Consider the following 12,998-nt stretch of genomic DNA (forward strand, 5'->3'; position numbering starts at 1 on the left):
GTCATCTCTGCTCTCCTAAACCCAGAAGGAACCTGTTGGCCACATTTTAGAGACAATATTCTGCTGAGGCGTTTATGGTTTTTTGTTTTTGTGTTTTGGTTTTTTTTTTTTTTTTCAAAGACACCTGAGGGAAGCTGCAAAAGATAGAGAGCTGCAAAAGATAGAGAGCTTAATGCCAGAATTTTCTCCTCGGTGTTCTTTTAGATGTTTTTCTTTTGTAACAATGTTTCTAAACTTGTAAACAAGAAGTTGGCCCTTTCCTTTGCTAGAATAGATAACCATGATATTTTAATTTTTGTTTTTGCCTGGGGTCCTGAGTGAACTCAGGTGCCACTGACATAAATGAGCAACAGTGTCTCTTCTAGAAACTAATCCAAATAAAATTACTGTCTGCAGCATAGAAGGAATCTGGGAGTTGTTGGAGCCTCAGAGTTTTCTTACTGACCTGTAAGAATCAGTTTTGGGATGTAAACTATGAAGTGTAAAGAAAAAAGGGGAGAAATTTCCCTTGATGGGGGAGAACCTTCTCTAACCTTCTTGTTGCTAAACAAAGCTTAACATCTGAGTCACGCAGATTGATGTTGGATTGAACGCTTTCTGCCTGCAAGATGGTCACCGAGTGAAAAACTGCTTCAGAGCATTGGTTGAAGGAAGAGTACTATGCTCAGATTGAAGAATAAATTATTGCAATTGATTTTCGTTTCATTCATGCTTTTGTAATTCAGTAATTGCTTAAGGAAGAAATGGATTGCATACCACTTGAATAAACAGTACCCAAAAAAATCTTCTGAAATTGCCAGAGTACTCTTTAAATGTGAAAGATAAATCTGGAGTGGAGCCCCTTGCAACAGGGATACTTTCAAGAGTGCTTATAAACAGTGAAAACGGGAACTTCAGGAAGAGAGGAATCCGAAATGATTAATCCTCAGTAGTAACCGTTTCTGAAACTAGAAGCCCAAATAAGAAACAGAAAATGATCCAACCTTACAAGAGCTCTTGAGAAGAAAATAAGTATAAAACATATGGAAACCTTCAGGGTGAAGCTGCTCTGTTTGATGGGATTCTGTTCAAAGAAAATCATATTCTCAGGATGCACAGTGTGCTCAGGAATACTAATCAGAAATCTCACAGTGCCTGTGTCTGGTGCAAGAGCTAAACCCGCTACTGCCTATTTTGGTCATTCCACTTGAAGAAAACGCGTCCATGTATAGCATTTGCAGTCGCTGTAGGCATCAGCTTGGAAAATAGTCACTGAAATAGCATAGGATTCTCCATTTTTCATCTGAGAATGGCTAATGGTGTTTGGGGTTTGTAATAACACTGGCCATTCTGGGGTGGGAGACAAAGAGCATTTAGAAGCAGGATTTTGAGAGCTTGGATTCAGGTCACCGCTTCTGCCAGAGGTGCTCCTCTTCCCGCTAGAGAAAGCTCTCAGGGCATCCAGGGTGTATTTCTTGGGATCCTCAAAAGAGACCAGGAAACCTGTCCCAGCATTGTCATCCTTGAAGGTCCTGGAAGCTTCTCCAGGGAGCCTCGGTGGTGAGGCACAGTGCGAGAAGAACAGAGCTGGAGGGTGAGGTGGGGTGTAGCACCATCCTTGCCTGCTAACCCCGAGGATTTCATGATGGATTCTTGCTTGAGACAACTTCAAAAGAGTCAAATCATCAAGAAGCTCTAGGCAAGTGGTCTACTGCTATCATAACAATTAATATTCTGCTGCAATAGGTCTTAGGATACCATTCCCCACTGTTTTTTCACAGGTAGGCAGCGCTGGGAGACGTGAATATGCCTCAGTTGGTTTTTTTGTCTTTTGTCTGTCTGTCTTTCTTTTCTCTGTCTCAGTTTTGCATTTCCTTTCTAGAATTCATTCAGAAACTTCTATTATAGTCCTTCACTGCACTTTCCTAATGAATTATGTATATATGTAACTTACAGACCTTTGGCTGAAAACCATTAACGTAAGACAAATACTTGGATAAGCAGGACGATTAGAAGCCTGGCACTGTTATGAAGCTGGTGATCTTCCCCCATTCCGAGCTTTTAATTTCTTTCAGCATAAGCATAAAGTTTTGGTATCCTGAAATCCCCTGCCTACACTGTTAAAGGTTTGATCTGTTACTTGCCACGTGTCCAACGTTTCCCCTGTTCCGTAGGTGAATTGAGCCTGGGTGCTTTTTCACATTTTTCATTTCGTTTTTTATCCATTTCTGTAATTTTTGGAGGAGTCACAGGACCATTTGTTTTCTAGCTGCTTGTGGGTCACTGATGAATCAATTCAAATATAAATTGAAGACTTTAAATGCCTTTTCTCAGAAAGGCGAGAACAAGGCAGTGTTCAAATGAAGTCAGGCATAAGAACTATAAAAATAAATACTTGTTTACCTAATGGTTGGTTTTCTTCTGGAGCCTGTTGCCATATTCACAGAAAAACGTGCCTTTTTAAAAAAGGAAAAATAATTAGGTCACAGGCAAGTAGCTAGCTAGAAGGAAGTAGAAAGATACATTTTTTTAGCATCTTTGCCTGTTGCTTAATCATCTGCTATCAGTGGAAAAAATACTTTGTACAAGTACTAGTCTACAAGACTAGTAGTCTCTACAAGACTAGTACTGTTCTGGTGCAAGTCTCCTGGCACGTAACATAGTTATAATGAAATTAATTCCTCAATTCAGTTACGCTTAGTAAAAGTTGGGAAGTTCTTGGTAGGCAAAAGATAAGGTATTTGTTTAGATTCATGTAAAAATAGAGAAGCTTTACAATAAAAAATAGTAACTTAGCCCTGAGCAAACTCCTATTGATTTTGCGCACATCAGTAGAAATCTTTGATGGATTTTTCTAGATTAAATATTGCTTCTCTTCTTTGACCCGAGGTATTACTGGTGTGGAGTTTGCTTGTTGCTCTTGTTACCAGGAGGAATTGATGCTGGCTGCGGGGTTTTTTTTGTAAGCGCCATGGTTTTATTTATAAAACAAGGAAAAAGTAGGAGACATCTTCCAAACTCCTCTCCATGGAATGGCTTATGCGTGTGCTTCACCTTGGGGTAGTGGCAGTGATGTTCCTCCTGTAGCACTCATCTTTTCGGAAACCTCTTTTCTGTGCTGGGGTTGAATGCATCAGGGAAAGCCTTTGCAAGCGGCCCCCGAGAAAAGGTGCCCTTCTCCTTTCCCATAACTGACTGTATGATCAGACTGCAGTATGGTGCACTCCCTGGAGTAATTATTGCTTTTTCCATTTTACTCTGCAGAGATGTCTAATTGCGTCTTTATTTGGTGGGTCTTGTGGCTGCCTAATGGATCAGAGACCTGCATATTGGGAGGCACCAGCACTTGCTTTCCAGTATAACCATGTAAAACCAGTGAGGAAATGGTAACTGAAATGGAAGCCTCTACACCAGGGCTGCAGATTAGCTGTGGATTTGGGAAACCACAAGTGATGGTTATAAACCATCTTAAGGTCTCCCTGCTTCTCCCCAGAGACGCGGTAGTCCCATCTCCAGTACTTCAGGGTAAAAACATAACACATTTGGTAATTATTCCCATCGTTGTGCCAGAGCGCTCTTAATCCAGAGCGCGTTCCTTTTATTTCTACATTTGCACCCGTTACTTTGTGGTTGTATAAAACAGGTTTTCTTCGAGAAAGCTTATGCTTTTCAGGAAACAACACCTATTTTGGCTTTCGTTGTTGATACTGTGTCTTTGGGAGCAAACAGCTGCACCTGGGTTAATGCGGTGAAGTGCAGTCGCGTGGCACGCGCAGCGGCTTCGTGCTGCTTTTTACTTCAGACATACACTTCCATTATTGGTTTTTAAAAAGTATAGTTACAATGATAGGTTTTAAAAGGGTACTTGTAGGTGTCTAACAACTGTACTTTATAATCAGGGTAATTAAATTCATAGAAATTAGTCGTTTGAAATAAAAAAATAAATTTTGCAAGCAGCATAAAATTATTCCCCCCTGTGTTCCTGTATTTATCACTGCATATTAGGTGACTAAAATGTAGTGTGTGCTCTTACGCTGTAAATATAAACAAGTATTATTATTGTTTCCGTGAATTTTTTTGATCTGAAATATCTGGAGAAGATTTTTTTCCCTGTTGGAAGTCTGTAGGCTTAGATCATCTTTCCTTTTTTCTGCAGAGGAGGGTGAAAGGAGTGTTCTCCATATGTCTGGGGGGTTAAAATTATCCTCAGCGCTGTGTGGCAATGGTTCTGCAGATGAGCGTGGTTCCGCACTCTACAGCTAAAATGGATAAATCTAAATGGAGAAAGTAGTGGGAACGCTTCATTCCCGAGTCATTCAGGCTGTAGGAATTTCGGGTTCTCCGTTGCACCCAGTTGTCCCCATACTTCTGGTGTGGCCCTTTTAAGTAGGACTTCTTTTTTTTCTTTCTCTCCCCCCCCCCCCCCCCAAAAATAAGTGTATAAAGTGATATTGTAATTTTCATTTATTAACTCTCTGGGTATCTGCCAAAACGTCCATCGCAGAGACCTGCAGTCGGGCTGTCTCCCGAGCCAGGTTCCCTCAGCTGGGTGCTGAGATGGCTCTGCCTACAACAGGGATGCAGCGTGGCGGCTCCCCTGGCTCCAGGCTCTGGAGGAAGGAAAACAGCCAACAGCTAATGTCTGCCCCTGGATGGACATACAGAATACATATTGAGTGCTGACATGCTGCAGGTACCCCCCTATAGATCTTGACTTACTGATTTTCAGTCTTTTCCAGCCCGTTGCCCTCAAAAGGGCTGGCAGTCATCTTGTGGCCTGCCAGGGTCCCACCAGCCTTCGGAAGAGGGAGAGATTTGGTGTTTGGAGGTTTTCTACGTTAACGAAACGCTGTGTGGGTCTGAAGTGGCAGGAGGTCAGTGCTGTTTCATCCCTGCATGAGCGTCCTCCTTCCCTGCCCGCCTTGTGTGGCCAGGCTGAGGAAACTTGCCCATCCTCCCCGTCCCGTGGCGCTGCCAAGGGGAGCCAAGTCTCTGCTTTTCTCCCCTGTTTCTGCGCTCTTGGGTAGCAGTGGCACGCCTGATCTCCGGCTTCAAAGCCGAGACAAGTGAGAATGAAGGGGGCTAATTCTGCACACTGCGTTGCTGCTGGAACTTGGGATTTGCCTCGAGTTCCTTGCCTTTTCCTGCCATTTGCAGCAGCAGAGGTCTGCCTCTTCGTACCCTGAGGCTGTGAAATGTAGACCTAATAAATTAGATTCTGACTGTTTCTTTGCTTGGGCTCTCAGTAGTTTTGCTTGCAAAGTGCTCAGTCTTTCTCTTCTGGGATGTATTATAAATGCCACTTTCAGCCAGGTTACAAGCTGTTCTGTGCACCGCGTTTACTGTAGAAAAACAGCTGAGATACATCTTTCGCAGGTTTATTTTGGGCATCTTATTTGGTTTCAGGAAAAAAGCATTTCCTTCTATTCTGAGTTCTCAAAGGAAGGAATATGAGCGTTTCCTTATCTCAGTGGAAGGGGATTTATGGGGGGAGCACCTAAGTGTTGGAGCAAGTTAGGAATGTAAAAGCCTTTTTTGAAAGGAGAAGAGAAGCTGTCATACAGTGCCTCCCCCCAAATCCTGTATGAACAGATTAAACTGAACGTAATTAATAACATCAAGAAGAAATCCATTAAGTTGTTATAGTAACTGGGAAGCTAAGGTTTAAAATGTATGATCTGAGTGACTCAGCTCTGGGGGAAGGGATCTGAAAGCCCACGGATGGGGAGCCAGCAGCATCCTTTTCCCTGGTCTCCTCTCTGTCCGTGCCCCGGGAAGCTCCGCTGGAGGCACGATGCACAGTTAAGGCTCTCACCAGATCCTGAGCGTATTTGTCAGCGGGAAGGACGAGTTTATTCTATCTACCCTATCTGCCGAAAAAAAAGCACGTGCTTTTCCTCGGTATATCTGCGTAACGATTAATGCTTGTCTCTGCAGGATGTCTGGTGATTCTTGAAGAAAATTGGCAAAACTCGCCCAAAATAAGTGGTAGCTCTCTCATAACGGGTAACAAGGAATTTGTGAGTTCTTGTGTCCTGCAGAGTAGCACCACCTTGTTTCTGGAGGTCCCCTGGAAGCAGGATGTCTGTGGAGGTTTCAAAAAAAAAAAAAAAAAAAAAAAAAAGAAGGAAAAAAGGAATTTGTTTTCTGTAGCTTACTTGGGATCTTCTCATGGATTTAAAAGGAAGTACGTTACTTTCGTTGCCCTTGTTAAAAAATACTTGTGTAGAGTGAATGTGGGAAAGGATTGTTTTATTTGCCTATCTGTGTACTTCCATTGTTTGCACTCGGTGTTTTCTCAGGATGCAGCTGCTACCAGAACAGTACATAAACGTTTATGTGCCTTTTCTGCAAGTGTTAATGTCAGGTAACAGCGTGGATGTCTGAAGAACAGAGTGCAGAAAAAGGTGTGAAGATGGTTTTTGCCGTTGTGATCTGGTTGGTTCTGAGTATGTAATTCTGCATCCGGAATTGATAATAAACCTTTGAAATAGCAAAGGCTTGTTGTTTCATACTGTAATTCCCATGACTGCGTGTAATTTCTGCCTTAGGAACAATGAAGGTTTTGGTGAGCAATTTATTGCATAACGACAAGCTCTAAACCTCGGAGTAATTTACTAGTGTAATGGTCCATGGCAATCTTAAAGTATCTAGGCAATATATAGAGATTTATTGCGTCTTGTTCAGTTAAAAAAGACTAGTAAAAAGGCTTGTCAGTTTTATGTAAGAATTTGGATTTACTTAAAAAAAAATATAAAAAAATACACCTGTAAGAGCCTGACTGTGTTGGACAACCTGTGTAGGCTTCTCGGTCTGTGTTTGACCTGATTCACCAGCTGCCCTAGTGCTGCCGTTACCGTGGGCTCATGTGCGATTCATGTGCTGTAGGTGGACATTCATTTCTGATGAAGTATAAGGGTATCTAAGTGTTTAATTTCTGATCCAAACTTAATATTTTGTCTATCAACAATTAAGGTTAGCAGTAATCAGGCTGCGTTTAGTCAATAGAAATGTTTATTATATTTGTAGAAGATAAATGCACGTATATTTAACTGTACAAAAGTTGCAGGTGAGTACATGGTTGCACTAAAGATCCCAGGGAAATGCTCCATTACTTTTGTAACGTGGGATTCTTTGATCTCACTACTGGGGTGATGAAAACAAGGTGAAAAGCTGATACTTTTTTTATACACATAATTTTATTCTCCAATCTGTAAGAAAGACATTGATATGTTGCTTTAAATGTTGCAGGGTGAGTAATCCCTGCTGTAAAATCCATCTAGTAATTTAATACTGCTGTTTTACTACAGGAACACGGGTGCCCTTTAGCTTTTCAGTAAGGTAATCCTGCAAGATGAGAATTTTAAAACTCCTCTGTGCTGTTTATGCATTGGGGATTCATGTAGCTGGGTGGTAATTTAATGATTCGGTAGGGCCGTAGTAAGCTGTGTAGCCTCTTAATCTGCTATCCGTCTTTGCAAATCCTTACCTTTATTTTCGTACAGCAATTTATAGAAATGAAAGGAAACGTGCGAGTAGCCCTAAGTCTTCCAGAGGGAGAGGAGCGCGTTTTTTGTCTGAGTAAAAGCACATCATAAGAACAAAATGGGAAACCTTGCAGAAACGTTAGGCCACTCTGGTGACTTACAGCATTTTGTAGGCTGACGTCTTGTGGCATAAAAAGGTCATTTCGTGTCTACATCATGCTGCTGTTTGGACTTTTTTGCATTGGAACAAGCAAAACCATCGTATTCTTCCTCCCTAGCGTAAGGTTGGTTTGAAAGAACGTGGTACTGGTAATACCTAAATATTTTATTTCTGGAAAAAAGATACATGAGGTGGTACATAATCATCCGTGGCCAGTAGAATCACCTGTTTTAAAAAGAACGCAAATATTTCAAATACGTTCTTTGGCTTCATTCCTGCAAATGTGAGGAACTGCCTTTTACCACCAAATTTTCAAATCTTATTAGAAGAGCAATATTATTTGCAGTTACCAGTCTCGTCTTTGGCAGTAGTTTAGTATCTCTTGTTTTATAGGGCAGAGACTATTGAAACGGCACCAGGTATTGCATCTATAGATACAAATGTTGGCTTCTGACATCAAGATTCCATTTTCAGTTGCTGTAATTTCTCAAAATTACCAACTGTGTGCAGAACAGTAGTCATTTTCTTTGGGTGTAACCAGGTTGAGATACCTCTGACCATGCTTTGAACAACCTGGGACTCTCTTACATCCCTGTGTTTTGCGATTTCCAGTTTTGCAATTCCCTTTGCAGCTTCAGAGTTGAGTAATTTGGGCAGAAGAGCCACAATTTTCCTGGTGACGTGCACAAAGGAACCGTGACGCGAAGCTCGTCCCTGTGAAATGGTAAGTCTGAAGATTCTGCCAGCAGAGGTTACCGAAGAGCGCGCTCCTCATTAATTGCATTCTTTGAAGTGATGGAATTTGATGAAAACTTTCCAAAGTACGCAGCGTGAGGCAGACACCGAGTGTTGGAAGTATCACCCCACATAATTAGAGGTTTGAAGAGTTTTAAATAACTAGGGGAAAAAATTACAGTGAGAAGTTTGGGGAAAATGCTGGTGTTATCACTTTCACCTAACATAATAGCACTTGATTTCTGAGGAAATTGCAGTGTGATCTAAAGTATTCTTTCATTTTTAAAAAAAAAAAAAAGAATTGCTGATCATTTCAGCCTGAAATCTAGAACAAGGCAAATATTTTCCCAACAAGCAAAATGTCAGATACTGAAGGAAAAAAAATCGCAGTGGTAGAAAGAAACAGTAACATCTGCTTGGGCTAAAAGAAAAATCCTGGAATAAGGAAGCTTAAATGTTCTTCTAAATCAGGCTTTTTCTAAATCTCGTGTTATAAATTAGTTTTTCAGAATACAAAAATGTTGTCATAGATGCCTCTTGAAAATGTATGAAGTGAAATATTTTTATGGAAGTGGGCTTAGCTAGTGGTTGGTAGAAAACATCTGTGCTTTTGAAGAATCCCAAAGGTTTTTCCTTTAGTCTTAATTTTTTTATTAAATATTTTTATGGGCTGGACAGACAGAAATTTCATTCTGGACGTTGCTAGTGGGGAAGAAAAACTGGGATAAATCAGGTTTGTAGTTGACCACGCTAAGCTAATGCAGTCATGTCCTCTTTAATACTCTGAATGCCATGCTCTGCTTTTGCAAATGAGATGCGAAATCTAATTTTTCGTTACTGTCTGTTTCTGTATGAAAATGGGACTTTCCGAAAAGTGGAGCCATTTCATGAACCGTTCGTCCTCCGAAGCGAGAGTGTTATGACAGATGCTTTTAGGCATGGATTTTGGAATGGAGTTGAGTTCTCCTGACAAGCCTCAAATCCTACATTTAGAGAATTTCCTCAGTTCTAAACGAACGATTAAGTTATTTTTTGAAACCTCAGAATGTAACTGTTTTTTGATAAATAGTAAATAGGGGAGTTAGGCAAAGAACGTGAGTTAAAAATAGGTTCTCATTTCTAATCTGTGCCTACACAGCTTGTGTACTCTTTCCTGGGTGCTCTTGTGCAATGGTGAGCGTAGCTGGTTCTCGTCTTATTTCTGGCTCTGCTTTGACTGATAAGTGATTTTTGAGTCGCTCGCTTATTTTTCTCTGCGGATTTGTGTCCACTACCGCAAGGCTGAGTACGCTTGCCAAACGCTTTGAGGTCTGTGGGTGAAACGTGTTGTAACGATGTTAAATATATCCAAAACCTAGGTAGGAGATGCTGAGACAACCGTTTTACTGTTGATATGTGGCTGTTTTTCTTATGAGAGATGATGGGGATGTTCCAGTACGTCGTATAATATTTTTGAGACAATGCACTGGAGCAGGAAATGATTATTCCTGTACTACTTAACAGAATAATAGCAGCTACTGCTGCACAAAATCTGTGTTCTAAAAAAATAAATCCTTCCTATTTCACTAATAAAAATGATGCTGCAGACAGGCAGTGTTGTTAGAAACACTATATTGTGCGTGGCTAGAGGCTGTTACCCTAGAAGTAACCTCATTTTGTACTCATTTAACAGCACGGAGAGGTCTCTCCCAAGCTCTTCTTTCTCCTTCCTTGGTCTCCTTACACGATTGTCTTTTATGAGCAGTCTAGGATGCACAATTTATGAAAATGCAGTTTATCAGCTGCAGAATCCTTCTTCCTGGTGAAGAGAGGACACAGAGGGGCAGGAGAAAAACGGCAGCAGCTGTTCACCTTGGCAAGGAGCATCGTTTTTCCTTTTAATTTAGTTTTTGCATGTGTCCGTGGTCAGAAAAGCTAGTTACCTGATCTCGCTGTTATCGCTGCGGAAGCGTTTACTCTAAATTGGCCATGGAATAGGTTTTGCCTCAGGCAATTAAACTGTAGGTGGTGTTTCATGGCCCACAGAATTGTGTTTTTGAGCAGGACCTGCCCGAGTGTGACGACCTGGTACAGAAACGCACCGTGCCGCAGCACGGAGAGCTCTGGCCCCAGCCGGTGAGTAGGGCCTTATTCTCGTGTTTGAAGATGCTGCTGGGCATCTGACTGTGCTTCTTCAGCCCCTCATCGCCCGCTTTATAAGCCATCTGCGAATAAGACACAACAGCAAGAAGGGTTGTGGGAGACTCAGGGGAGATTCTTGTTAATTTTTATGGTATTTTTACCTGCCTAAACAGTACAATTGGGGGGGAAAAAAAAAAAAAGAGGGGGCCGTGTGCCGGGCTGAGGAGGGGCTGAGGTGGTGCCTGGCGCCTCGTGGGGTGGAGGAAGTCTTCTGGAGCAGTGTGGAAACAGCGTTTGTGGCGAGACTCTTGCATGGGGCCTCGCCAGAAGGAGCTCACCTCGGCTGCACCATGCTGAGGGACGTGGTTTAGTGGTAACTTGGCAGTGCTGGGTTAACGGTTCGACTTGATGATCTTAAAGGTCTATTCCAACTGAAAAGATTCTATGACTTCTCCCCTGGCCTGTAGACCTCGTTGGCCAAGCACAGCTGGGCAGCAGGTCAGAGATCCTGCCGCAGCACTGGCTCCGGTCTGCGGGGAGCTTGTGCCCCGGGGAGCTTGTGCCCCGGGATGCAGGTACAAGGCGTGGGTGCAGCGGTGATAAGACACAGTAGCTAAGCCTGTCTCTTGTCTACCAGGCAGGATTTGAGGGATCTGCTGTTCATGGGGCTGCAAACATTTCTTGTAGGTGCTTTGGACTTTCTCCTTCAGCCTCTTGGTGTGCAACCAGCATACAGTTAAGATTTCTTCTTCCTTTTGTGGGTCTCCTCCTTTGCAGGTCTCAGCTACCTTTATTTTGGTTCTCTAGGGACCTCTTGCTGTTCTGATTTTTGCATTTCATCTTACCCCACTATTCTTTAGCAGTTTTTTTCAATGGGAAAAATTGGCAAGGTTAGGAATATTCCTCTGTTAGAAGAGTTCTGAAGGATGTGTTCTGAGTATGCTCTTTATTTGTAGGCTCGACTGTAGTTCTGTGCTTAGGACCATTGTGTTGGTTGCTGCATGGCTCCAGTATTTAAAAAAAAAAAAAAAAAAAAAAAATCCTTCTTGCAAGCTGTTTGAACTTGTTTTTTTTTTTCCATAAAAACTGGAGGAGAAAGAGAGATCTGAAGATTTTAGAACTTTTCCTCTTGGACTAGAGCAGTATCTGGGGGAGTTTAGGAAGGTAAGAAATAAATCGGTGGCACGAGGCAAGCACCGCATTAGCTGGCAGTGACACAGTAAGTAAGTTCATCCAGCACATGCTAATCCTGCCTGATCTGCAGCGTTTCCGTTATCTATGCAGACCAGCAAGGCTTAGTGCATTATGCTCCTTCCCTAATAAAAACACATGGGGAACGTGAAGTCTCTTTTTTTAAAAAGCAACTTACCAATCTAAAGGGGGAAAATTTGCGTTCCGTGCATTTTCTGTGGTGCTGGGCTTTGTGGTATTTTTAAACTGACCTTTTTTTTAAATTTTTTTTTAAGCATAATTAATAATTGTTCCTTGCTCTCTGAACGCTGTTCAGCTCCACTCCGAGGAGTGGGAGGCTCTGCTAGTCATTTGCACATGGAACAAGAAAGGTATAAATTGCATCTTTTAATAGTATGCTTTACTTTCCTAAGTAATTACCTTGAAAATCCTGTATGTGCTGGTAGGTAGCACTATTAAATTGTATTCTTTATTGCTGTCAGAACTGATTTTTAAATTAATTGCATTTGACCACAATCGTAGACATATAGAAATATAAGATTTAAAAATCATTAACATAGTAAAGAAAATCAAATAGTGTTTTCTGCAATTCTTTCTTCTGCCCAGGCTATTAGCATTTGCCTGAAAGTTTCCTGAAAAAAATATGGTCGTGTTTTCTCAGCAGTAATTGTGAAAAATATTGCTTGTATTTCACAGGAGTTCTGCAGAGGCCTAATGACCGCGAGCAATGTAATGATAGGTTCAAATTAGTATTGATTTTCCTATCATAAATGAAATAAGTGAAGAGCAACGACAATCTGATTGTACCCTCTGCTGGAAATCAAGGAGTTACTGGAATTTCTGGAATAGACTGACTTGGTTATTCTCAGCTTTAATGATTAGGTTGCCAGAGAAAAGATGAGTCTTTGCAATCCGCTTAACCTTGGTGATATCTCAGTACGGAACCTCCTAATGAAAGTTAAGACACCGTTTTAATATGGATAATTTACCCAGTGGTAACGTGGGAAGGGAGGGGGTTTTTAAAGGGTTTTTTTTGACCCTGTGCAACTTTGACAGAACTTTCCCAAATACGTACAAAGAGTACCCTGCATCTGGCATTCACTTTTTATAATAAAAGAATCGGTTTAATTTATATTGTAGATAAATTTGCAACTTTATCGCATCGCACAGATGCCTGCTAGCTTACAAACAGCAGAGTGGTTTAGACTTGGTTTGCACAACCAGCCTGTAATTCACAGGTTGGCAGTTGTGCGAAAGCTTAAAGCAGCCTTGGAAGAGGACAAAGTGAAGCGGTCACTTCGCTGCTTGGCTACTATTGGCAGATC

General features: G+C 41.6%; 1 protein-coding gene across 4 annotated transcripts in view; it reads left to right on the forward strand.

The window, feature by feature from the left end:
• PDE4B (phosphodiesterase 4B) overlaps window positions 1-12,998 on the forward strand; it is a 219,712-nt gene that overhangs the window by 6,928 nt on the left and 199,786 nt on the right. The window contains exon 2 of one of the 4 annotated variants that reach the window (XM_074598311.1): window positions 8,259-8,350. The exons of the other annotated variants lie outside the window; for them this stretch is intronic. The gene's annotated coding sequence lies outside the window, so the exon portion shown is untranslated. The remainder of the gene's footprint in view (window positions 1-8,258; window positions 8,351-12,998) is intronic. 4 annotated transcript variants of the gene reach the window in all.

The sequence above is a fragment of the Larus michahellis genome, chromosome 8 (assembly GCF_964199755.1).
Source record: "Larus michahellis chromosome 8, bLarMic1.1, whole genome shotgun sequence".
Taxonomy (NCBI): domain Eukaryota; kingdom Metazoa; phylum Chordata; class Aves; order Charadriiformes; family Laridae; genus Larus; species Larus michahellis.